This window comes from Symphalangus syndactylus, chromosome 6 (genome assembly GCF_028878055.3).
Source record: "Symphalangus syndactylus isolate Jambi chromosome 6, NHGRI_mSymSyn1-v2.1_pri, whole genome shotgun sequence".
Lineage (NCBI taxonomy): Eukaryota > Metazoa > Chordata > Mammalia > Primates > Hylobatidae > Symphalangus > Symphalangus syndactylus.
Genome location: NC_072428.2, coordinates 98,438,760 through 98,463,149, shown reverse-complemented (window position 1 = coordinate 98,463,149; position 24,390 = coordinate 98,438,760). Strand labels below are relative to the sequence as shown.

The following is a 24,390-nucleotide window of genomic DNA, read 5'->3' as shown; positions in this document are numbered from 1 at the left end:
TCACAGTAATAATGTGATCTTGTACAAGTTACATAACTTCTCTGAACCTAAATCTCTCATTTGTAAAAAGAGAATAATAATAATAATAATATCTTACAGAGTTTTGGGGAAGACTAAATGATATAATACATATGAAAACCTTTTAGAAATCATAAAAAATGTCTGTGAATTTTAGTTACTTTACACAGTCCTGTTGGCAGTTATCAAATTTACTGCTTAGGAGACAATCATAAGGGTTTTAAAATAATCTACAAAAGATTTCTGCCAGTATCACAATGTACTGCCTGCACTTAGACTTCCTTTATGACATAGGAAAATATGACTAAATTAGGGGAGACGTGAGATCAGCATTGCTTGTCAATTTAGCAGATTTAAAAATGTTTTTTAGCAATTCTGTTCTGATGGGTCATATCCAAAGATAAGCAGCTGAGCCCTCTTAGCAGCAGGAAGGAAGGGCAGCTAGCCTTGGGTTACACAAATGAACTTATTAAGGCGATTTATAAAGCCATCTAGTTAATCAGAAAGGAGGGGAGTGAAAAGAGCCTTTCTTAGCCAAGCCATGATCGCCTGCTGGACAATTAGAAGCACAGTTTTCATTATACTGTTGTAGTCCTCAGTTGGGGTCAGGCCTATGAGCTAGGCTACAGCTGGTGGGTGGATGCAGTAAGGCTGTTAATTAATCACAAGGGGGTGGAAACCAAGGATGAGGCATTCACACTATTTGATTTTCCATGGCCCCCGTTCCACTGCATTGACCCCTGTTTTCTAGGTTGACCTCTGTTAGATTTCTATGAATTGTTGCATGTTAGGTCTTCATTTACAAGTTACCAGTGGAGTAACTTGTAAATGGATTTTAGCAAACCATTGATTTGGGCCTTCATTAGATAAAGATTGGGTTTAATGTCTTTTAAATATTTTACAGTAAAATGCTAGCTCAACCATTGTAGGAGATTTGCTGGATTTAGCTATTCATTTGTGCTTTTAACACTTCAGCTGTTAAAGCCAGTTAAAATAACAACAGCTAATTTTTTCCTAATGCTTTCTCTGTGTCAGCCACCATTCTAAGCACTTTCCACTGACTGACTTAAACTTCGTAATAACCCTGTGAGATAGGAGCCGTGATCCCCATTTTTGCAGATGAGGAAATTGAGGCATACAGACCTTAAGTAACTTGCATAAGGTCAGTTAGTAAGTGAGGAGCTGGGCTTTGAACCAAGGTCATCTGGTTCCAGTGTGTATTCTTGACCACTAGGAAGCATTGCCTCTCAAAAATTGAAACTGCTGTCTCTACTTGTTTGATGATTTTTTACTTAACTCTGTATGACATATTTAACAACGCAAACTTTTGTGGATAAAACATACTCCTGAATTAGTAAGCAAGTCTCTAAACTTCAATTGCATCCGTGTTTTCAGGTTATCCTTTCTGACTTTGATATTGTTTCAGTATTCTAACACTGGAAATTAAAATATTTAAACCGTTTTTTCACAAGTAAAGAAATGTACTACATAAAAGGACCAGAATAAGCATCTAGTGCCAACAGAAACTTGGACATATTATTTTACTGATTAGGAAACAGTCCCAAAGGGACCAGAGCTACTTAGTAGCCATGCAAGGTCTAGACAGCATCTGGCCCTGGATGGATTTCTTACACCCGGAGTCCTGAAGCCACATAGCACTTTTAAATTAGTTGGTACCATTTTAAAAAAAACAGTTGATTTCATATAAAAATTTGGAGTTCTGGCTAAAAGAAAAATGAGGTGATCTGCAAAACTGGGTGTGTATTTCCCTGACCACTATCAGCTAAAGCTGAGTAGCAGCACCCTGCAACTGTTTAAGCAGGGCCCCAGTGCCCTTTCCTCCACTGCACAGCTGTATTCTTTAGCGTTAACTGTTTGGCCCCCTTAGGCATTTAAGTTTGAGACCACTAAACTAATTGGAAACAAAGACTTTCTGATTTCTGTCATGTTGTCTTTGTGTAACACTACAGTGTTCTTTCAGAAAATTATGGCCATTTAGATTTCAGATCCTTTTTTAAAATGTTTTAGTTTAAGATTATAGTCAGATTGCAACTCCTCTTATGGAGTAATAAAATTGTGTCTCTTCCTCCATACTTTCTTTTCTCTTCTCTCTCTGTCGCTCTCTCTCTTTCTCTCTCTCTTCCTCTCCTGTTCTCTCTAACTTAGAGAATTTGTGGTGACATATTAGTTTCAGGGATGGTCAAAAGAAACATTGATTACTGTCTTCATTTAGATACATTAAGTATATACATACATAACAAATATACTTAAAAAACAGTCAGTGATAACTATCGTTAGCCTGTCCTGACTCATGCTTACCTGTCAAGAAAGACACAATTGAGAAAGTACAAACTCTTTAAAATCAACTTGTCTTTTTCTATGTTGTTACTCCAGTCATTACACTGTATTAATCTCTGGCTTTCTAATTATATAGCATCAGGCATATGACCTCTAAGCATTTGCTTGTTCGCTGGCTATTTTTAATTCAAAAATAAATTGCATAATGAAACTAATTCTATTTCCCATTGAGATAGTGCATTTTGAATTACTAAGAAGGGAGTCCAATTAAGTAGTATTTATCCAAAGGAAATGCAGGAGATAATAAAATATTTCCATGGCATGTTTAATTCAGTACACTCATGCTATGTAAATTAATTTGGTGTTAGATTGGGGTTATATGGAGGAAGGAGTTGCCCAGAAATGCAGCCCTTTTCTTTTGATCTTGTATATTTTATCTGCCAACAACCAAGTGACTAGATTCTGGACTCGCCGGTTTTCGCATTGGAAATGTGACTAATCCCAGGTGGTTTTGTTCATTCTCTCTGAAAGATTTCCCTCTGAAAGTGCCCAGATGTGAGCACTGTAACTCCAGCTTTGTAATGCTGTTTATCTGGCAGCAGAAACCCTATTTGCAATAGTTAACTATCTTTTTACATTTGCCATGGTCCAGCAGTGTTGCAGAGCTTTGAGGCTACAGTAGCGAGTTGATGACAATCAGCAGATTCTAAAGCCTTTTCAGAACCCTGAAAGAATAGATAATGATAGTATACAATGCTGAAATGACAAAAGAAATAATGGATAGTCAAATGTTGATGCAATTTAGCTTCTAAAAAACGATTACAGTTCATTTTCTTTGATTATCTTTTTCAAGTTTTAACTTTAATTCTTTATTGTTTAAGTTCTGTAAAATGGCATTCAGAAAAACATTACCACATGAAATCTGTCAGAAATGTTTAGACAGTTGTAATCACAAAGAGTAGAAATGCTTGCTTTGTACTGTACTGTTGACCCAGCTCTGTCCTTCTCTGAGAGTTGCTGATTCAACTTTTTAAGGATCTAAATGATTCCTTTTTAAATGTTTGAGGAAAATGGTTTTTAGCTTTTGTGTCAGATAAGAATGGTGTTCCCATCTGAATGAGTTAAACCAAATACAGTAGTAGTATGTTTGCTCAGGACAAGGAAGTCTGGTGGTCAGCAGTGAGAAAATATGGCACCCAACACATCATTTTAAGGGCAGATGATCCTTTTTGCTTTCTGCCTTTCCCTCCTTAGTTTGTGTTCCTAGTCCTTATTCTTTCAATTTGACTACTGGTAATGCCCACATAGTATGCAAAAAAAATTAGGAAAGGCAAAAAGGATGCACGTCTCATGACAGTGTTATTTTTCTAACTGACAAATTTATTGGATTTAGCTAACATTGAATGTTGACCTTTGTTGGCTTTGAGATGGAGCCTTTGAAATTTATGAGATTAATGTATAAGCCTAGTTATTATTTAACCTACCAAGTTTATATTTAGTAACACCACAGGCTTGCTCCAAAAGTAGGGATTCTCTTTGTCTTCATGGGCTTCTTTTTTGAAAAGAAGGAGACTCACAGTACCATTTTTTGTTATATTACAGTTGTTCTCAAACCTTAGTGTGCATCAGAATCACCTGAAGGATTCACTGCAATACAGATTCTAGTCCCCAGCCCCAAAGTTTCTATTCAGTGGGCTTGGGGTAGGTCCAAAGAATTTGCCTTTTTAGCAAGTTTCCAGTTGATGCTGATGCTGGGGGTCTGGAGACCTCATGTTCAGAACCCAGTGGGTTAGAAGAATTTTCTATTACAAGTCAAGATTCTTGCTAGTGGGGAATCTAGATAAGGCTTAAAATAAAGCCTGAATTTCTGTGACATAGGTATTGATGGCATTTAATTCAACAACCATTTCTTGAGTACCTACCATGTGCCCAACACTGATGACACTACTAGTCTTGAAAAGAGAAAGATGAGTCAAAGAATCTGCCGTTAAAAAGCTTATAAACAGATGTTGGTCAAAATTTACAAAATTTTAGCTAGATGGGAGGAACAAGTTCAAGAGATCTGTTGTACAACATTGTGACTATAATTAATAACAATGTAGTTTTCTTGAAAAATACTAAGAGAATACATTTTAAGTATTTTCACCACACGATGACAGCTATGTGAGATAATACATGTTAATTTGCTTGATTTAGCCATTCCACAATGAATATATATTTCAAAACATGTTGTACATGATAAATATATACAATTTTGTGTCAGCTTAAAAAAAAAAGGCTTACAAACAAGCTTCAAGTACCTAAATGACTACATTTAAAAGGCAGAGAATTTATCTATATGTTTTCTATTTATACTGTTGGTAGTGTATAAAGGATTTTTAATGGAATACCAAATTTCTTTGATCATACTATTTCAACTCTTCCAATGGTTATTTTGCATTTCTATTTGAAACAGACAGTTGTATCCTGTGATCGCTCCAAGTCCTAGATAACTTTTGTTTCAGGGAAGTTTCAGCCCCGTTCACTTCATGTGCTATTCCAATCAGGCTGATCTTCAACCCCCTACCCCACCCTCAGAAAAATAAAAATATAGAAAAGCCATTGCAAGTAATAAAAGAGACCCAAGGTCTAAATCATAACCGTTAGCCAAAGAAATGAATAATATCTCCTCCAAAGAAGGAAAATTATACCTGCTTCAAAAATAAAAATCACAAGCAAATTCAGTAGTGTTGGTCTATATGGTTAGTTACCTGTTTTCTTTTTGATGGGAGAAAACACTTTCCCTACTGTTACTGGAAAGACTAATGGAGAACTCTCCCTGGCTCCTGCTAATTGTTAATGTATTCTAGGAAGCATTTAAATAGAAGTGGGACAGGTTCTTATGTAATTTAAACTGTCTATCAACCTGAGAAAGGATTTGTGTCTCCAACAAAATATGCTGTTAAATAAAGATAGGGGTATGCAATAACATATGAATTGATGAGAAGTGAGCTAAAAAATAAGTTTCTTATTAAATCTAAACTAATTGGCATATAAAGATGCATGTACATTAGTTTACTTACAGTTCTGAAAATACTACACTGATGTACATTTTCCATATACCTTTGAGTAGCCATTGCCAATATATGCAGTTGTTAAAAAATTTTTATTTTTATGGATTTAGGGGTACAAATGCAGTTGTGTTACACAGATATATTGCATAGTGGTAAAGTCTGGGCTTTTAATGTTACCCATCACCCCAATAGTGAACATTGTACCCAATAGGTAATTTTTCATCCCTCATCCCCCTCCCACTCTCCCACCTCTTGGAGTCTTCAGTGTCTGTTATTCCACTTTGTATATTCCTGTGTATCCATTGTTTAGCTCCTACTTGAAAGTAAGAACATGTGGTGTTTGACTTTCTGTTTTCAGAGTCATTTCACTAAGGATAATGGTCTCTAGTTCAATCCATTCTGCTGCAAAAGACATTATTTTATTCTTTTTTATGGCTGAGTAGTATTCCATGGTTATGTGTATACATATGTGTGCACGTATATATGTGACATTTTTTAAATCCAATCCGTTGATGGACACTTAGGTTGATTCCATAACTTTGCTTTTGTGAATAGTGCTGTGATAAATATATGAGTACAGGTGTCTTTTTGATAAAATGATCTTTTTTCCTTTGGGTAGATATCTAGTAATGGGATTACAGGATCAAGGGGTAGTTCTATTTTTAGTTCCTTGCAAAATCTCCGTACTGTTTTCCACAGAGGCTGTACTAATTTACATTCCCACCAACAGTGTATAAGCATTTCTTTTTTTTTCCACATCCTCACCAACATCTGTTGTTTTTTGACTTTTTAATAATAGCCATTCTGACTGGGTGTTAGATGGTATCTCATGTGGTGTTATTGGTGACATTGTTATTGTCATAACACAAATGGTTTTCATATTCATTTTTATGATTAGTGATGTTGAGCGTTATTTTGTGTGTTTGTTGGCCACTTGTATGTCTTCTTTTGCAGAATGTCTATTCATGTTCTTTCCCCACTTTTTAATGGGGTTATTTGTTTTTTTCTTGATGAGTTGTTTGAGTTCCTCGTAGATTCTGGATCAGTTTTTCCTTTGTTAGATGCATTGTTTACAAATATTTTGTCCCATTTTGAAGGTTGTCTGTTTACTCTGTTGATTATTTCTTTTGCTGTGTAGAAGCTTTTTAGTTTAATTAAGTCCCATTTGTCTATTTTTGTTTTTGTTGTGTTTCCTTTTGAGGACTTAGTCATAAATTCTTTGACTAGACCAATGTTCAGAAGAGTTTTTCTTAGCATTTTTATAGTTGTTCTAGCATTTTTATAGCTTCTTCTAGCATTTTTATAGTTTCAGGTCTTACATTTAAGTCTTTAATCCATCTTGAATTAATTTTTGTATATGGTAAGAAATAGGGGTCCATTTTGATTCTTCGGCATATGGCTTTTCAATTTTCCAGCACTATTTATTGAATAAAGTGTCCTTTCCCCGGTGTATATTTTTGTTGACTGTCAAAGATCAAGAGAGTGTACTTAGAAGAGCTTGAATAAACAAACCTCTTTCACGTGCCTTATAAAAATTACCCGTTTAGGATTTCTTAAGATTTAAAAACTCAATGTACTGGAACCTCACTGTGTAAGATGTGCCTAAACATAATAAAAATATCATATCTGATTCTATGGACGTAAAGTAGAGTGGAAAATCTGTGGGTTATGGAGTAGCACAGACCTGGCTTTGAATTATGGTTCTTCTATCTACAGCCATACCACCCTGAGCGTGCCTGATCGTGTCTGAATTATGGTTCTTCCACTTAATAGCTGTGTCTACAAAATGGGAGGGGAAACACTTACTTCACCGGATTTGGGAGGATTAAATAAAGTAAGGTACAAAAAGTACTTAGAAGAATGGCTGATACATGTTAATCATTCAATAAATACTTCCTTTTCCACATCAAATCTTTCTTTTCTCCTTCTATTCCTTTTCTTCCACCTCCTTCCTTTTTTTCCCTCTTTCTTCTTCCCCTACTCTTCCTTGTTCTCCTTTTTATTTCTATTTGTTCATTCCAGTGAGTATTATTCTACATAAAAGAATCATTTCACTGAATCTCTATCATCATTTTCATTTATTGAGGATGCACTTAATTTCTGAAAAGGTCATTCACAACCAACACCATGCTAGTGGATAAGGCTTATAAATATTGCCCTAAACAGTGGATTGCAAACTACTGCTGCTGGCCACACCTGTCCCTCTTCCTATTTTGAGCCATAATTTTTTTTGATTTAAAATGGTTGAAAAAGAAAAAAGGAATAATATTTCATGATGTGAAAATTACATGAAATTCAAATTTCTGTGACCATAAATAAAGTTTTACTGGAACACAGCCATATGCATTTGTTTAATCCTATGACTGCCTTCATGTGGTAATGACAAAGTAGTTTCAACAGAAACTATAAGACTTACAAAGCCTACTGTAAGCCATACATACGTTTTTGACTCTTTCCAGAAACTGTTTGCTGACTACTATTCTGAAGGATTGAAACATATGTGCATTTTAATTTGGTTTTGAAGCTAGCTCTGAAAGGGGAGTTTTGTGGTAGAAGCAGGGCTAGAATCCATATTGAGCTTCCTAAGGTGACTATGTGGACGGGAGCTTTCAAAGAGATAGATGGTGGAGTTTCTGATATAATTGTGTACACACACAGACAAAAATCCATCTCTCTGCTCTTCTCATCATGCCATTAACTCCTGACAAAATATAGTGAATGATAACTTTGTCCAAAGGAGTTTTGTTTCTAGTTCCCAATGCTTTTAGACAATTCTGTCTCTGAAGCAATCAAGACACTAGTCTGGAGAAACTGTTCCAGTAAGGTTTCACTGAAACAAGCCCCATTAACAGTTTGGACCTGAATCCTTCCCCCTACCCTAGTTAGTACGTTATCCTTGGGAAATCCATTGTCTCCTCTGAGCAAACTGGGAATTCTATTGTTTCTCTTTAGGACTAAGACTGACCAGATCAAATATCCATTTTGAAAACTATTGTAAAGCTTTTTTTCAAAACAGATTGAAACCAATCACATATTCCCTGATAGTGCCCCCTGATAGAGCCAGTACCTGTATTTGTGAATAAATGCATATTGTTCTTCAATTAAATACAAACAGCTATTCCTGTGAGGATTGGTGGTATAGTATTTTGCCCTAAAGGAATGGAACTGAGTGAACAGGAAAGGGTGGAAGGTCTTTTTTGTTGTTGTTCTTGCAGGCATGTGGAAGACATGACACAATCTGGTATTCAATGACTGAGACTGAGGGAGGAGACTGAGGAATAAAGCCATGGGGTGGACTTGGAGCTCAGATGGTTTAGCTAGACAAGCCAGTGGATTTAATAAGTTAGAGAACAGTGTCCATCAATTGCATTGGTGCTCCTGACTTTTCATAATAGCATCTAATTCCTCTCCTCTCTCAACGTCTCACCCGTCTGTTGTTCACATTGCTGCTTCAGTCATTCAAGGAGTAGGTGAATGAGCCCTTCTACCCACAACTCTGATTAGTCATTCATTTGCTGGGGTGCTAATTATGTGCCAGGAGCTGTGCAAAGTGCGTGCAGCACAAAGCAGAACAAGAAGTGTGTCCTGCCCTCCCCAGTGAGGTGCTTACAGGCTCCCAGTGGAGACAGACTTGTAAACGAGTGTAGTGAAGTAGGGTGGGTTTCTAATGTATGTCTGTGTGAGTGAAAATCACTTCCTGGGGACAGACAAGTAAACTAACAGTTGCAGTTCCGTATAAGCTATGAGTCGGGCACAGAGGAAGAACATCTGTCTCAGAGCAGGGAGTCTCAAAAAGCTTCCAAGGAGAGGATGGAGACTTAAAGAATGAGAAGGGGAGGGGTGTGAGCCACACAGAAATGAGCAAGTGTCAAATCATAAGGGACCTTATGTGCTAAGTAGGAAGTCTGAACATTAACTTGGAAACCACAGGGCCCTGAGCAGAGAAGTCATGTGATTAAGGTTTTGTAAAGATGCTCTGGAAGCTGTATGGAGAATGGACTGGAGGATATTGACTCTGGAGGCAGAAAACCTTGTTAGAGCTATTTAGGGTATCCAAGTCTGGCCTGCAACACCTAAATAAAGAAAGTAAAAGTTAGAGGTTGAGAAGAGAGACTCACCTGAACTGGGTGACTTCTTAAGGTGGTGAGGGAGAAGGAGGAGACAGGAGTGTGGATGACATAGGTTTCAGCCTGGAGTCCAAGCACCTGAGAGTAGTTCAAACATCAGATGTTTGTAGTAGGAACAACAAAGACAAAGTAGAATAGAATTTTCAGACAAGAGACATTTAAGAAATGTGATAGAATTTGGAAATGAGAGGCCGGGCATAATGGCTCACACCTGTAATCCCAGCACTTTGGGAGGCTGAGGCAGGCGGATCACCTGAGGTCAGGAGTTCGAGACCAGTCTGGCCAACATAGTGCAACCCCGTCTCTACTAAAAAATAGAAAATATTAGCCAGGTTTGGTGGTGTGTGCCTGTAATCCAGCTACTCATGAGGCCGAGGCAAGATAATCACTTGAACCCAGGAGGCAGAGGTTGCAGTGAGCCAAGATCGCACCACTGCACTCCAGCCTGGGCAACAGAGTGAGATTCCATCTCAAAAAACAAAACGAAACAAGAATTTGGAAATGAGGGACATATACAGGATGAATGGAGTAAGAGAGTGTAAAGGGGGCTGGAAAAGGGACTTTCAAGAGCTAAAATGTGAAGGAAGATTGTGGAACCAAAGGGAGTGGAACACCGAAAAGAAGGTAGCAAGGGGTCAACAGTGCCACACGCTGCAGAAAAGCCAAGTGAGACCACGGTAGATAGTGTCATTCTCTGTTCCAGGAGCCTCAGACTTAGACGTCCAGGACCCTCCTGGAAGTGATCCAGCCTTTTCCAAACCTGTCTCCTTTTACTCCTGGCATCTGTCGAATTGAACCATTCTGTTTCCCACGTGTGCCCCTCATTCACATCTCCTGCTCCTTTTCCTTTCCTGGAACAAGTGCTTCAAAGTCCACATCAGATGGCATCACCTTCAATTGTGACTAATCTGGCATTATATCTCTCCCTTTCCTTGACAATCATAGCAATTTTTCTGTACATCTCTGTGACGCAAATCACTTTCTACCAAATATTATGATCACTCATGTAATTGTACTCTTTCTGCTCAGTTGCAGAGCACACAAATCATATTTGCAGAATACTTTGAAATTCAACTGTTAGGTCATACTAAAGACATATATGTAATGGTCTTTCACTAACAATCTGAAGAATTCTTTTTTTTTTTTTTTTTTTTTTTTTTTGAGACAGAGTCTCGCTGTTGCCCAGGCTGGAGTGCAGTGGCGCGATCTCGGCTCACTGCAGGCTCCGCCCCCCCGGGTTCAGGCCAATCTCCTGCCTCAGCCTCCCGAGTAGCTGGGACTACAGGCGCCCGCCATCTCGCCCGGCTAATTTTTTTTTTTGTATTTTTAGTAGAGACGGGGTTTCACTGTGTTAGCCAGGATGGTCTCGATCTCCTGACCTCGTGATCCGCCCGCCTCGGCCTCCCAAAGTGCTGGGATTACAGGCGTGAGCCACCGCGCCCGGCCTAATCTGAAGAATTCTAAAACCAACTTCCCACCACCAAAATTTAGCTCTTAGAAATTTAATGATGTGTGATATGAAATCAGTATAGCTGACTTTCTCACAACATTCTTACATTGTTTGTTCATTTTCATAGACAATTTTAACTTTGATTACAGAAAGTCAGTATACTTAGAGAGCAGGGAACAGAGAAGCATTTTTAAACACTGGTTTTTAAAGGAGGCTGCATATTAGAATCATCTAGGGAGTTTTAGAAACCCTGGTGCCCAGGTTCCACCCCCAGAACTTCTGATTTAATTGATAGGGCCTGTGGCCTGGGCACTGGGAGTCTTCAAATCTCCCCAGGCGGCTCTAGTGTGCGGTAGAGTTTGAGAACTACTGTTTTTCAAGTTCACTTGCATTTGAAGGTCGCGTCTTTTACTAGTGGTGACTAATTGTTTCTACACTGAAATGTGTATGTAGTTATAAATTTGTTTTTAACTGTCATGTATTCTTTCTTTTTCTCTTTTTCTCCCTGTGCCCCCAATTCATGAGAGAACAATCTGCAACGGATGACTGACAGAGCTCTTATCTCTGCCAGGAGAGAAATACCAATTTCTTTTATAAATGGGTTGCTTTGGCCAGTTGCCAGAAAACAACAAAACCTTGAATATATAAAAATGTCTGGCTTGATAGAAAATACATTTGATTTTACACTAAAATTTTGAGGTACATTAACATTGTTCCAAGTACCAAAAAGAAAAAAAAAAACATATTAACTTTATTCTTAGCAAGTTCCAGGTAAGCAAAAATTTCTTTTAAAAAAATAGGTAGATGAGTGCTACTGCCCCAGTGTTATACGTTTCTAGTAATCATGTCTCCAGAAAGAAAATGTGTATAGATTTCCTTCTTTAAAGAGAAATGAAAGAGAAAGAGAGATAAGCACTGAGGTATCCGTCAGCTCATCCCAGACATTAGTAAAGTGCTCCAACTTGTGTTTTACAGGAGAAATCCTAACAGTGGTTTCTTGCTTACATTCTCTGTTGGAAATCTTAGTTTTAGTCCTTTCATTAGAAATGGTATAATAATATCTTTTGTTCTTTATACTGTACTTTGTTATACTACTAAGTTTGTGTACTCTTTATAAACAGATGGGTACATCCAGAAGTACTAAATAAGTGATCATACATGGCTGCTTGTTTTTTAAACTATTTCCATATTTATGTAACTGTTATGTCAAACAGGACTCACAGGGGGCAATGACATAGCAACTTTAATTTTTCCCACAGTTGCTCCTACACTTCTGCTCTGTGGGGCAGTTCTGCTCCTGGAAGAAATCTCAGACACTTAATTCACCCAACTGTGTTTAATCAAAAATCTTCCAAACACTTGAATTCCTGAAACACTCCCAGTTTGGTTATTATTACATCCAGTTTGCCCATCAAAACTTCCAACTGTGTTCACAGCCAAGGCTCTGCCCCTTCCCCAGCGCAAGCCTGCTGGCATGGTCAGAGAATCCCCAAGCTTGGCAGCCATCTCATGCTGATAGCATGAGATGAGTTCCCTGGAGACCCTCCATTCCCCACACCCCACCTCCCAACTGCCACTGGGGCTTTACCCTGCGTTTCTGGTGGGTCCAAGTGTATAACCCCTCCCTTAGCCCCTGGGCAGCCAGCTAGACCCCTCTGCCATCCTTTCAAATTTTTGCCAAGATCCAATTCACATATTTCCTATGCCATGAAACCTTTTTGATTCATAATCTCAAGATAGCTTCCTTTTCTCTGAACTCTCATAGCACGTCATGCCTTCCTGTACCATTTATCCCTTTATTCCTTGTATTTCAGTAATTTATGGCACAGTCTCCTGTTATCTCCCCCACTATACTCGGAACTTTTTGATAATGCTCATCATTCATTTTTTTATTGCCCACAGTGTTGGGTTTAAAAAATATATATTAAAATAAAAATAAAGGCATTTATAAAATGTGTAGTTAGGTTATTATCATATTTAAAGTTCATGTTATATATGTAAACAAGTATATAATTGAAGACAAGAAATTACTCAGGTATTGAATTTTGCTCATTTCATCGGGTTGAGAGGAAAAGGTAGACTTATATTTTATAATTTTGTAGATATTTAAAAATGGAAACAAATGCAGTCATTCAAAAGCAATTTATCTAAAATAATTTAAGTTGTTATATGAAGTAATTATCATATTTATTGTGTTATACCAAAGAGCAGGCAGCAGATTATTTCCTTTACAAAAGGAACCCATAACTAAAAACTGTTGGGACTTCAGAACAGGTTTTTCATCATTTAATTTTTAAATATATTGAATACCTTCCTGACTTTAAAGAGCTTTTAGCATAATAGGCCATAGCCTCCCTGTCTATCTTCCCTATCTTCATGCAGAAGATAATTCATTTTTTTGACTTGATATTAGTAAGCATACAGACCCAGACTAAAACCCAGCTTATTAAATATTTAGGAAATCATATTACGGTGGCATTTGTGTCTTCTTTATAACAGCCGTGCTGTGTTGCCAGATCCTTAATTTCATTATGTAAAATACAATGACATTGTTATTTCCCTCAGTCCAGTTAAAAATGGACAACGGTCAAACTATTTTCAGTAGCACCAAAGAAGCTAAATATGAGAGTTCTAGGTTAATCTCATCATGATTCTTGAGACAGTTCAATGAAAAACATTCACTTCAGATATGTTTAGGGTTTCATCTTTCATTGTTGTCCAGTGGGAGGTCTCCATTCTAACTCTTACCATTCTGTGAGTTCAGTCATTCTTTTTAAAGGTAGTTGTAGCACAGTTGAATAGCATGGGCTGACTGCTGGATGTGCTTAGGGTGGTAGTTCTTGGCCATCCCAGTAATTCTTTATTTACTCATCAAAACTGCATTGGCAATCCTGCTTGGCAGAGAGGGAGTAAGAGAGGCTTTTACCTCACATATGAAGCTCTGGCCTCTTCCTGTTTATTGCAGATTGCAGCTTGTTCTGGTGAAAGGAGCCAGAATTGCTAGAGCTTCTAAGTTCATTCGCCCATTGGGGAGAATAATTTTATTTTGAGCTACCAAACAAAATAACTGTGAGCCTACTGATGTTAAGATCAGGCCAGCTCTTAACCTACAGGATTCTGTTGGTGTCTTTTCATTCTGGGCTTTCATTGTATTCACTATTAAATGGTTTGGATACAAAAATTACCTGGAGAGACCCTAAGACTTGTTTTTGATGGTAAATCTTGGACTGGGCTGCTGAAGTGGAGTGTGCAGCTGAACTTGTGGGACACCAGTGTCCATTCTGCATTGATGCTTAGACTCCTCTTTAAAACACTCCGCCCACATTTATGTAGCTGTTAAATTACAAATAATACTCTCTTCCTTTAAGCAGCATAAAGATGGTGTTGCAGGCTGGGCATGGTGGCTCCTGCCTGTAATCTCAGCACTTTAGGAGGCTGAGATGGGAGGATCACTTGCTTAGGAGTTTGAGACTGGCCTGGGCAACATAGTGAGACTTCTGTCAAAAATTGGAAAAAAAAATTAGTTGGCTGTGGTGGCACATGGCTGTAGTGCCAGCTACTTGGGAGGCTGAGGCGAGAAGATTCTTTGAGCCCAGGGGTGGGGTGGGTGGAGAGGGCAAGGGGGATGGGGGAAGGCGGGAGGTCAAGGCTACTGTGAGCTATTATCGCACCACTGCACTCCAGCCTGGGTGATGGAGCAAGATCCTGTCTCAAAAAACAAACAACAACAAAAAAAAACTGGTGTTGCATAAGTCACACTGTGGGTGAGGGCATAAATCTCCCCAGTTCCCAAACTTCCTGACAGAAAATATATATTTTTCTATATTTATGTATATATTTTGTACTTTGAGAATGAGTGTTTAAAGGCATATGAAACAAACTACAACAATTATGAAACACAAAACAGGGTTCTGTTAGATTTGTGAGTGTGTAAAAATGTCAAATATTTTCATCAACAGGAAATAAAAACAAAGGAAATAAAATTGATAAAATATTATTAATCTCAAGGAAAAATCTGCCACTACCACATTCATGTAATCAGAGACTTTCCAGCGATTTTAATCATGCTACACTTATGCCATGAAATCCACTCAGATTAACACCAAATAACTCATCTCTTACCAGATAGTCTTTATCTGGGTATGTTTTCTCTGTCGCCTGGTATAATGGAAAGAGTGCCTTCTAAGCAGACAACCTTCTTTCAGTGGCTTGGCCTCTTACTTTCTATATGGGCCTTGGCAAGACACTGCCACTCTTCAAGGCTCAGTTTTTTTACCTGTAAAATGGGAGTCCAAGTTCATTATTCCTTTTCTGGAAGAAGAGTTTTAGAATTCAGGATTATCGGAGTTGCTTCCAAGATGGCCGAATAGGAACAGATCTGGTCTACAGCGCCCAGCAAGATCGACGCAGAAGATGGATGATTTCTGCATTCTGCATTTCCAACTGAGGTACCTGGTTCATCTCACTGGGACTGTTTGGACAGTGGGTGCAGCCCATGGAGGGTGAGCCAAAGCAGGGTGGGGCGTCACCTCACTCGGGAAGCACAAGGGGTTGGGGGAGATTTCCCTTTCCTAGCCAAGGGAAGCCGTGAGTGACTGTACCTGAAGGAATGGTACACTCCTGCCCAAATACTGTGCTTTTCCCATGGTCTTCACAACCAGCAGACCAGGAGATTACCTCCTGTGCCTGGCGTGGCGGGTCCCACGCCCACGGAGCATTGCTTACTGCTAGTGCAGCAGTCTGAGATAGACCTGGGATGCTGGAACTTGGTGGGAGGAGGGGAATCCGCCATTGCTGAGGCTTGAGTAGGCAGTTCTATGCTTACCGTGTAAACAAAGTGGCAGGGAAGCTCAAACTGGGCGGAGCCCATTTCAACTCAGCAAGGCTTACTGCCTCTCTAGATACCACCCCTGGGACAGGGCACATCTGAACAAAAGGCAGCAGATGGTTTCTGCAGACTTAAACGTCTCTGCCTGACAGCTCTGAAGAGAGCAGTGGTTCTCCCAGCACGGCGTTAGAGATCTGATAATGGACAGACTGCCTCCTCAAATGGGTCCCTGACCCCTGTGTAGCCTATCTGGGAGATACCTCCCAGTAGGGGCTGACAGACTCCTCATACAGGTGGGTGCCCCTCTGAGATGAAGCTTCCAGAGGAAGGATCAGGCAGCAATACTTGCTGTTCTGCAGCCTTTGCTGGTGATACTCAGGCAAACAGGGTCTGGAGTGGACCTCCAGCAAACTCCAACAGACCTGCAGCTGAGGGGCCTGTTAGAGGGAAAACTAACAAATAGAAAGGAATAACATCAACATCAATGAAAAGGACATCTGCACCAAAACCCCATCTGTAGGTCACCAACATCAAAGACCAAAGGTAGATAAAACCACAAAGATGGGGAGAAACCAGAGCAGAAAGGCTGAAGATTCCAAAAACCAGAACGCCTCTTCTCCTCCAAAGGAACACAACTCCTCACCAGCAAGGGAACAAAACTGGATAGAGAATGAGTTTGACGAGTTGACAGAAGTAGGCTTCAGAAGGTCGGTAATAACAAACTGCTCTGAGGTAAAGAAGCATGTTCTAACCCATCACAAAGAAGGTAAAAACCTTGAAAAAAGCTTAGATGAATGGCTAACTAGAATAACTGGTGTAGAGAAGATCTTAAATGACCTGATGGAGCTGGAAACCACAGTACAAGACCTTTGAGAAGCATACACAAGCTTCAATAGCCGATTCGATAAAGCAGAAGAAAGGATATCAGTGATTGAAGATCAAATTAATGAAATAAAGCAAGAAGACAAGATTAGAGAGAAAAAAGAGTGAAAAGAAAAGAACAAAGCCTCCAAGAAATATGGGACTATGTGAAAATACCAAATCTACATTTGATTGGTGTACCTGAAAGTGGCAGGGAGAATGGAACCAAGTTAGAAAACACTCTTCAGGGTATTATCCAGGAGAACTTCCCCAAACTAGCAAGGTAGGCCAACATTCAAATTCAGGAAATACAGAGAACACCACAAAGATACTCTTCAAGAAGAGCAACCACAAGACACATAATTGTTAGATTCACCAAGGTTGAAATAAAGGAAAAAATGTTAAGGGCAGCCAGAGAGAAAGGTCGGGTTACCCACAAAGGGAAGTACATCAGACTAACAGCAGATCTCTCTGCAGAATCCCTACAAGCCAGAAGAGAATGGGGGCCAATATTCAACATTCTTGAAGAAAAGAATTTTCAACCCAGAATTTCATATCCAGCCTAACTAAGCTTCATAAGTGAAGGAGAAATAAAATCCTTTACAGACAAGCAAATGCTGAGAGATTTTGTCACCACCAGGCCTGCCTTACAAGAGCTCCTGAAGGAAGCACTAAACGTGGAAAGGAACAACTGGTACCAGCCACTGCAAAAACATGTCAAATTGTAAAGACCATCAATGCTATGAAGAAAACTGCATCAATTAAGGGGCAAAATAATCAGCTAGCACCATAATGACAGGATCAAATTCACAAATAACAATATTAACCTTAAATGTAAATGGGCTAAATGCCCAAATTAAAAGACACAGACTGGCAAATTAGATAAAGAGTCAAGACCCATCATTGTGCTGTATTCCGGAGACCCATCTCATGTGCAGAGACACACATAGGCTCAAAATAAAGGGATGGAGGAAGATCTACCAAGCAAATGGAAAGCAAAAAAAAAAAGCAGAGGTTGCAATCTTAGTCTCTGATAAAACAGACTTTAAACCAACAAAGATCAAAAGAGACAAAGAAGGCCATTACATAATGGTAAAGGGATCAATGCAACAAGAGCTAACTATCCTAAATATATATGCACCCAATACAGGAGCACCCAGATTCATAAAGCAAGTCCTTAGAGACCTGCAAAGAGACTTAGACTCCCACACAGTAATTATGGGAGACTTTAACACCCTACTGTGAATATTAGACAGATCAAAGAGACATATCCAGGACTTGGATATCCAACAAGGATATCCAGGACTTGAACTGAACTCGGGAACAAGCAGACCTAATAGACATCTACAGAACTCTCTACCCCAAATCAACAGAATATACATTCTTCTCAGCACCATATCACACTTATTCTAAAATTGACCACATAATTGGAAGTAAAACACTCCTTAGCAAATGTAAAAGAACAGAAATCACACAAACTGCCTCTCAGACCACAGTGCAATCAAATTAGAACTCAGGATTAAGAAACTCACTCAAAACCGCACAACTACATGGAAACTGAACAACCTGCTCCTGAATGACTACTGGGTAAATGACGAAATTAAGGCAGAAATAAAAATGTTCTTTGAAACCAATGAGAACAAAGGCACAATGTACCGGAATCTCTGGGACACATTTCAAGCAGCGTGTAGAGGGAAATTTATCGCACTAAAGGCTACAGTAACCGAAACAGCATGGTACTGGTATCAAAACAGAGATACAGACCAATGGAACAGAACAGAGCCCTCAGAAATAATACCACACATCTACTACCATCTAATCTTTGACAAACCTGACAAAAGCAATGGGGAAAGGATTCCCTATTTAATAAATGGTGCTGAGAAAACTGGCTAGCCATATGTAGAAATTGAAACTGGATCCCTTTCTTACATCTTAGAGAAAAATTAACTGAAGATGGATTAAAGACTTAAATGTTAGGCCCAAAACCATAAAAACCCTAGAAGAAAACCTAGGCAATACCATTTAGGACATAGGCATGGGCAAAGACTTCATGACTAAAACACCAAAAGCAATGGCAACAAAAGCCAAAATAGACAAATGGGATCTAATTAAACTAAAGAGCTTCTGCACAGCAAAAGAAACTACCATCAAAGTGAATAGGCAACCTACAGAATGGGAGAAAATTTTTGCAATCTACTCATCTGACAAAGGGCTAATATCCAGAATCTACAAAGATCTTAAACAAATTTATAAGAAAAAAACAACCACATAAAAAGTGGGCAAAGGATATGAATGGACACTTTTCAAAAGAAGACATTTATGCAGCCAACAGACATATGAAAAAAAGCTCATCATCACTGGCCATCAGAGAAATGCAAATCAAAACCGCAATGAGATACCATCTCACACCAGTTAGAATGGCCATCATTAAAAAGTCAGGAAACAACAGATTCTGGAGAGGATGTAGGGAAATAGGAACGCTTTTACACTGTTGGTGGGAGTGTAAATTAGTTCAACCATTGTGGAAGACAGTGTGGCAATTCCTCAAGGATCTAGAACTAAAAATACCATTTGACCCAGCCATCCCATTACTGGGTATATACCCAAAGGATTATAAATCATGCTACTATAAAGACACATGCACATGTATGTCTATTGCGGCACTATTCACAATAGCAAAGACTTGGAACCAACCCAAATGCCCATCAGTAATAGACTGGATAAAGAAAATGTGGCATATATATACCATGGAATACTATGCAGCCATAAAAAAGATGAGTTCATGTCCTTTGCAGGGACATGGATGAAGCTGGAAACCATCATTCTCAGCAAAATATCACAAGGACAGAAAACCAAACACCACATGTTCTCACTCATAACTGGGAATTGAACAATGAGAACACATGGACACAGGGAGGGGAACATCACACACCAGGGCCTGTTGGCAGGTGGGGGGCTGGGGGAGGGATGGCGTTAGGAGAAATACTTAAACGACGAGTTGATAGGTGCAGCAAACCAACATGGCACATGTATACCTATGTAACAAACCTGCACATTGTGCACATGTACTCTAGAACTTGAAGTATAATAATAATAAAAAAAGGAAAAAATAGAATTCTGGATTTTTAGTATTTTGATTTTTGAAAGATAACATGATATATAAATATATATAATCAAAATGATATACATATGTTACCTTTCTAAAATCAAAATTCTAAAAATAGGGTGCTATGTATATAAATATATAAAAATGTATATAAATATATATAAATGTTGTATAACACCCCCAGTGGGGTCTAGAACAGTACCCTATGATCAAACATATTAGTAACTCTTCAGTAAAACGTACAAACATTTACACTTAGTGGGATAAATAAAGAATGTCAACTGGTCAGGTTTGTCACCAAAACTTGCATTTTTCAGAGCTTTTGGATAAATGATGGTGAGCCTGCACTAACCCCTACTTTAGGAGTGTGTGTGTTCAGCAAAGAGCAGTTACTGCTCCAATAGTAGCTTGTCGTTTTTACTTAAATTAATGGCAGATAATGTGGATCTCATCTTTTACAAAAGTTGGAATGTGAATAAAGAAATTCTACTCAATATACAACTTTGATTCCTACTAGACTTTATAAAAGACTGTGTGATACTTTAAAAACAGTGGTGAAATTCACTCTTCAAGAAAATAATGCTCACAGGAGGGCATAAATGCCTTCTTGAGTAATTTTAGATCCAGATATGTTACTCTGTTCTGAGATGATTGATAAGATCAGAATTATAGATTTAGATTAGGAAATGAGATTTCCATTACATACAGTTAAAATTAGTACCAAGACATTTTTAGCTTTTTCCCTTTTGCTCATAAGTCTTACTTGAGGGGATAAAATCAATCACTTCATTTGTTCAGCTAGTGTGGCTGAACTCTCTGAAGTGATTTATGTTTATGCTAAATTTTGCTTGCTGGTTTATGCGCCATGTGACCTCAGCCCAACAGTTTTCAGCATGTGTTATGCAAGGATCAGTGTGAGTTATCTCCCAAGAAGTTTTAACAGTAATAAAATACCAGAGTTCGTAAATTACTTAATCAAAAAGTAAATGGGTAAGAACTTCAGGTTACCCTATGGTAATCTCATGGTCACTTTGTTAGGTTCTTTTTTTTTTTTTGACATGGAGTCTCAGTGTTGTCGCCCAGGCTGGAGTGCAATGGCACAATCTTGGCTTACTGCAACCTCTGCCTCCCAGGTTCAAGCATTTCTCCTGCCTCGGCCTCCCAAGTAGTTGGGATTATGGGTATGTGCCACCATGCCTGGCTAATTTTGTATTTTTAGTAGAGAGTTTCACCACGTTGGCTAGGCTGGTCTCAAACTCCTGATCTCAAGTGATCTGCCCGCGTCAGCCTCCCAAAGTGCCGGGATTACAGGCGTGAGCCACCATGCCTGGTCACTTTGTTAGGTTCTAATATACCTTCCTAAATGGAAGAGAAAGTGTGGGCACAGTGTAGGAGTGTGTTTTGAACGAATATCATCCATCGTGTCCTAGCAGACGACTATTTTTTCCTTTTAAGAGCCTCTTTTCTAGCATATTTGCCTGTTACTGAAAGTAAGGAGATGTAAATCTTTAAGTATATGTTTTATGTTACATTTGGAAACAGTAATTTTTAAAAGTCCACTTCTTGCTGGTGGCTGTTTGATCTTTATTGTGGTAAAATATACATAACATAATATACATAATTTATCGTTTTAACCATTTTTAAGTATAGCTCTCATTTTTATTTATTTTTAATTTTTCTTTGTGTGGGGGGTTTTCTAATGAAAACCGGAAAACCTGCTAGACAAATTCTGAAAGATCTGGAACACTTAAGTGTATAGTTCTGGAGCATTAAGTATATTCACCTTGTGTCAGCATCACAACTATCTATCTACAGAGCTTTTCCTCTTCCCCAGCTGAAAGTCTAGACCCATTTATAGTAACTCTGAACTCTCCGTTCTTTCTTCCAGCCCCTGGCAAGCACCATTCTTTCTGTCTCTCACATTTGACTATTCTAGGTAACGCATATAAATGGAATCATACAATACTTGTCCCTCTCTGACTGGCTTATTTCACTTGGCGTAATGTCCTCAATATCAGAATTTTCTTCCTTTTTAAGGCTGAATAATTTTCCATTGTATGTGGGAACCATATACCACAGTTTGCTTATCCATTCATTCTTTGATGGACACTTGGATTGTTTCTACCTTGTGGCTCTTGTGAATAATGCCGTTGCTGTGGACATAAGTGTAGACCACTTCCTGACCTTGAATTAGTATAGTTATTTGTGTGCTCAGAGGTGCTCGTCTTAAGAAAAAAAAAAAAGTCTGTTACTATGTTAACCTGGCTATTTAAAATCTCAATAGCAGAAGTTCAGCATAAATAGCCCTTTTAAATTTCAGATTTAACTGTGAAACCCTCTCCCTATCTGTGAATTATTAAGTGAATTAATTATTAAGCCTCCACACGAAGGGAACCTTGAAGGGGGGTGCTTGGTCTTTTCTCTCGCTGAGGGACCATGCAAAGGCATCACTAGGTAGTTTTCTTATGGCAAACCCTAAAGCCCAGTTCCAGCTCAGAATCCAGGATGTACCAGAAACAATGATTGGCTTTCCTATTGAATTATTTTTGAGTCTCAAACTATTGCTTTTATCATGTTGCCTTTTCCAGTTTGATACTCCTTCAAGTAACCAAACAACTCCTTACAAAATAGGAATAAGAGTGATTTATGAAATAGGGAAAGCTGTTATTTTCCAAGCTCATGATAGGTTGTGAAGATATTGGAAGCTATATCTGCTGAAACATTTTGAACTCTAATGAACACAAAGGAAAGAACCAACGTTTCTTTGCACTGTAAAATTAGATAAGCCTGTAAGCACAGTATGGTTACTATCTAAGGAAGCTTTGCTAAGATTTCTAGCCTTCCAAAACCTTTTACATGGCTAGAAAATTTCATTTACTCCTTGCTACTCCTAAAAGTGATAAAAGCTAGGTCCCGTAGCTACAGGATGAAATATTGTCTGTATCCCATTTTCAGTTTTGAAAGAAATTCTAACTTGCTTTGAACCCAATTTATTTTATGATGTGGGCATATAGGCATTTGATTATTTACCTGACTGATTAATGGAGTTTATTATTCAAGCATATAACTCATTACAGTTTTATCTAGCTTTGTATTCATTACCTTTTCAGTGTGTTCCTCCAGTTGGATAGAATTGTATCATATGCGAGTATGTAACCTGTAGGGGGCATATCCCTACCTTCTTATGACACCTGGACCCCTTCCCCGTCACCCATCCTTTCCCTCCCAGTGAGACCCTTCCTTCTGCATGACTTGGATGAAAGGTGACCCAAGACAGACCCCTGGTCTCATAAAGTTTACATCTAGAGGGAAAAGAGACAGTCACCAAACAAACTCACTATATTTGTACAATTACAAAGTGAAATCAGAGCTATGAAGAAAAGAGAGATGTTTAAAAAGGAGGTTTTATGCCCTAGAAGATAAAACATACTCTAAAGCAACACCTTTCCAAGTCATATTGAAACCTGAGACAAAAGGGAACAATCAGCAATGCTGATCCTGTTTTTATTTAAACTTTAGTTATTTTATTCAAATGGCTATTTTGCATTACTGTTGGGTTTCTTTTTTCTTTTTTTTTTTTTTCAAATACAGCACTAAGACATGATTCGAGTTTTTGGTGCCTCCCTGGCCTTTGCATCTGAGGTAAATGCCTCATTTGCTCCCTGTAGTCCCAGCCCAAAGCCATACTTCCCAGGCTCAAGTCCTGGTTCTGCCACTTATCAATTGTATGACTGTGAACAACCTGCATATACTGTGCCTCAGTTTCCTCTTCTGTAAAGCAAGGATAATAATAGTACTTGATAAGGTTGTTATGAGAATTAAAAGAAGTTAATATTTGTAAAGCAGGAGAGCAGTGCCCGGCACAAAGTGCCGTGCATGTAAGAAGAGTAATGAAGATGCCTCTATACTGTTTCAGGTATTGAACCATTCATAGGAGCTGGATTTCACATGACTGAATTCACCAGGCTGCCATCAGCATTTCTTCCCTCAACATTTTTACTAAATTTACACTAACACTTTAGAACAATCCTCTAGAGAATGTGGTGATATATTTTAAAAGCAAAAGACTTGCTCGTTGCATGTCCTCTTCCCGCCCCCACCCCGCTCATTTCTTCACTCTGAAATAGCCAGAAGATGATGGGGGAATTGTGGACACCATCACCCACATCTTTTAGGCACTTTCAGAAGCATGGAATACTTTGTGGTCATGTGTTTCTCTTGCACAGAGGTAATGCCAGCCATCTTTGCACAGTAGAGGTGTCTGTTTATGTGCTGCCGAGGCAGGCATAGCCTTTAAATTCTGACTCTCACTTACTCATTTACTAAGGAATTTCTGATGTAGCCCTTTCAGAGCACCGCGCACAACTAAGCAGACCCAGCCATTGACATGATCCCCAGTCTTGGAACATCCACTGCTTCTTTTCCTGTCTGCAGGGAAACTCAACAGCTTTCTGTTAGCATCTATTTCTAGTGTGACTTTAAGTTCTGTTTGTGGTGATTCTACAAAATCGAATACACTTCCTTTTTATTCACATAAAAGCACTTTTTTGAAGAAAATATAATCTTTTTATCTCTTATGGCAAGAATGTTGTGTTTACACTTTAAAAGTGCAAAGTAAACAGGAAACATTGCTCTTTAAAAGTGAAGAA

The 24,390-nt window shown here is 38.6% G+C and overlaps 1 protein-coding gene and 1 non-coding gene across 45 annotated transcripts in view; one reads left to right on the top strand and one right to left on the bottom strand.

The window, feature by feature from the left end:
- Positions 1 to 24,390, top strand: part of NRCAM (neuronal cell adhesion molecule) — a 320,948-nt gene that overhangs the window by 171,825 nt on the left and 124,733 nt on the right. The gene's annotated exons all lie outside the window — the stretch shown is intronic.
- On the bottom strand, positions 21,429 to 21,490 carry LOC129485541 (U7 small nuclear RNA). The gene has a single exon (XR_008658685.1). It is a non-coding gene; the product is annotated as a U7 small nuclear RNA (small nuclear RNA).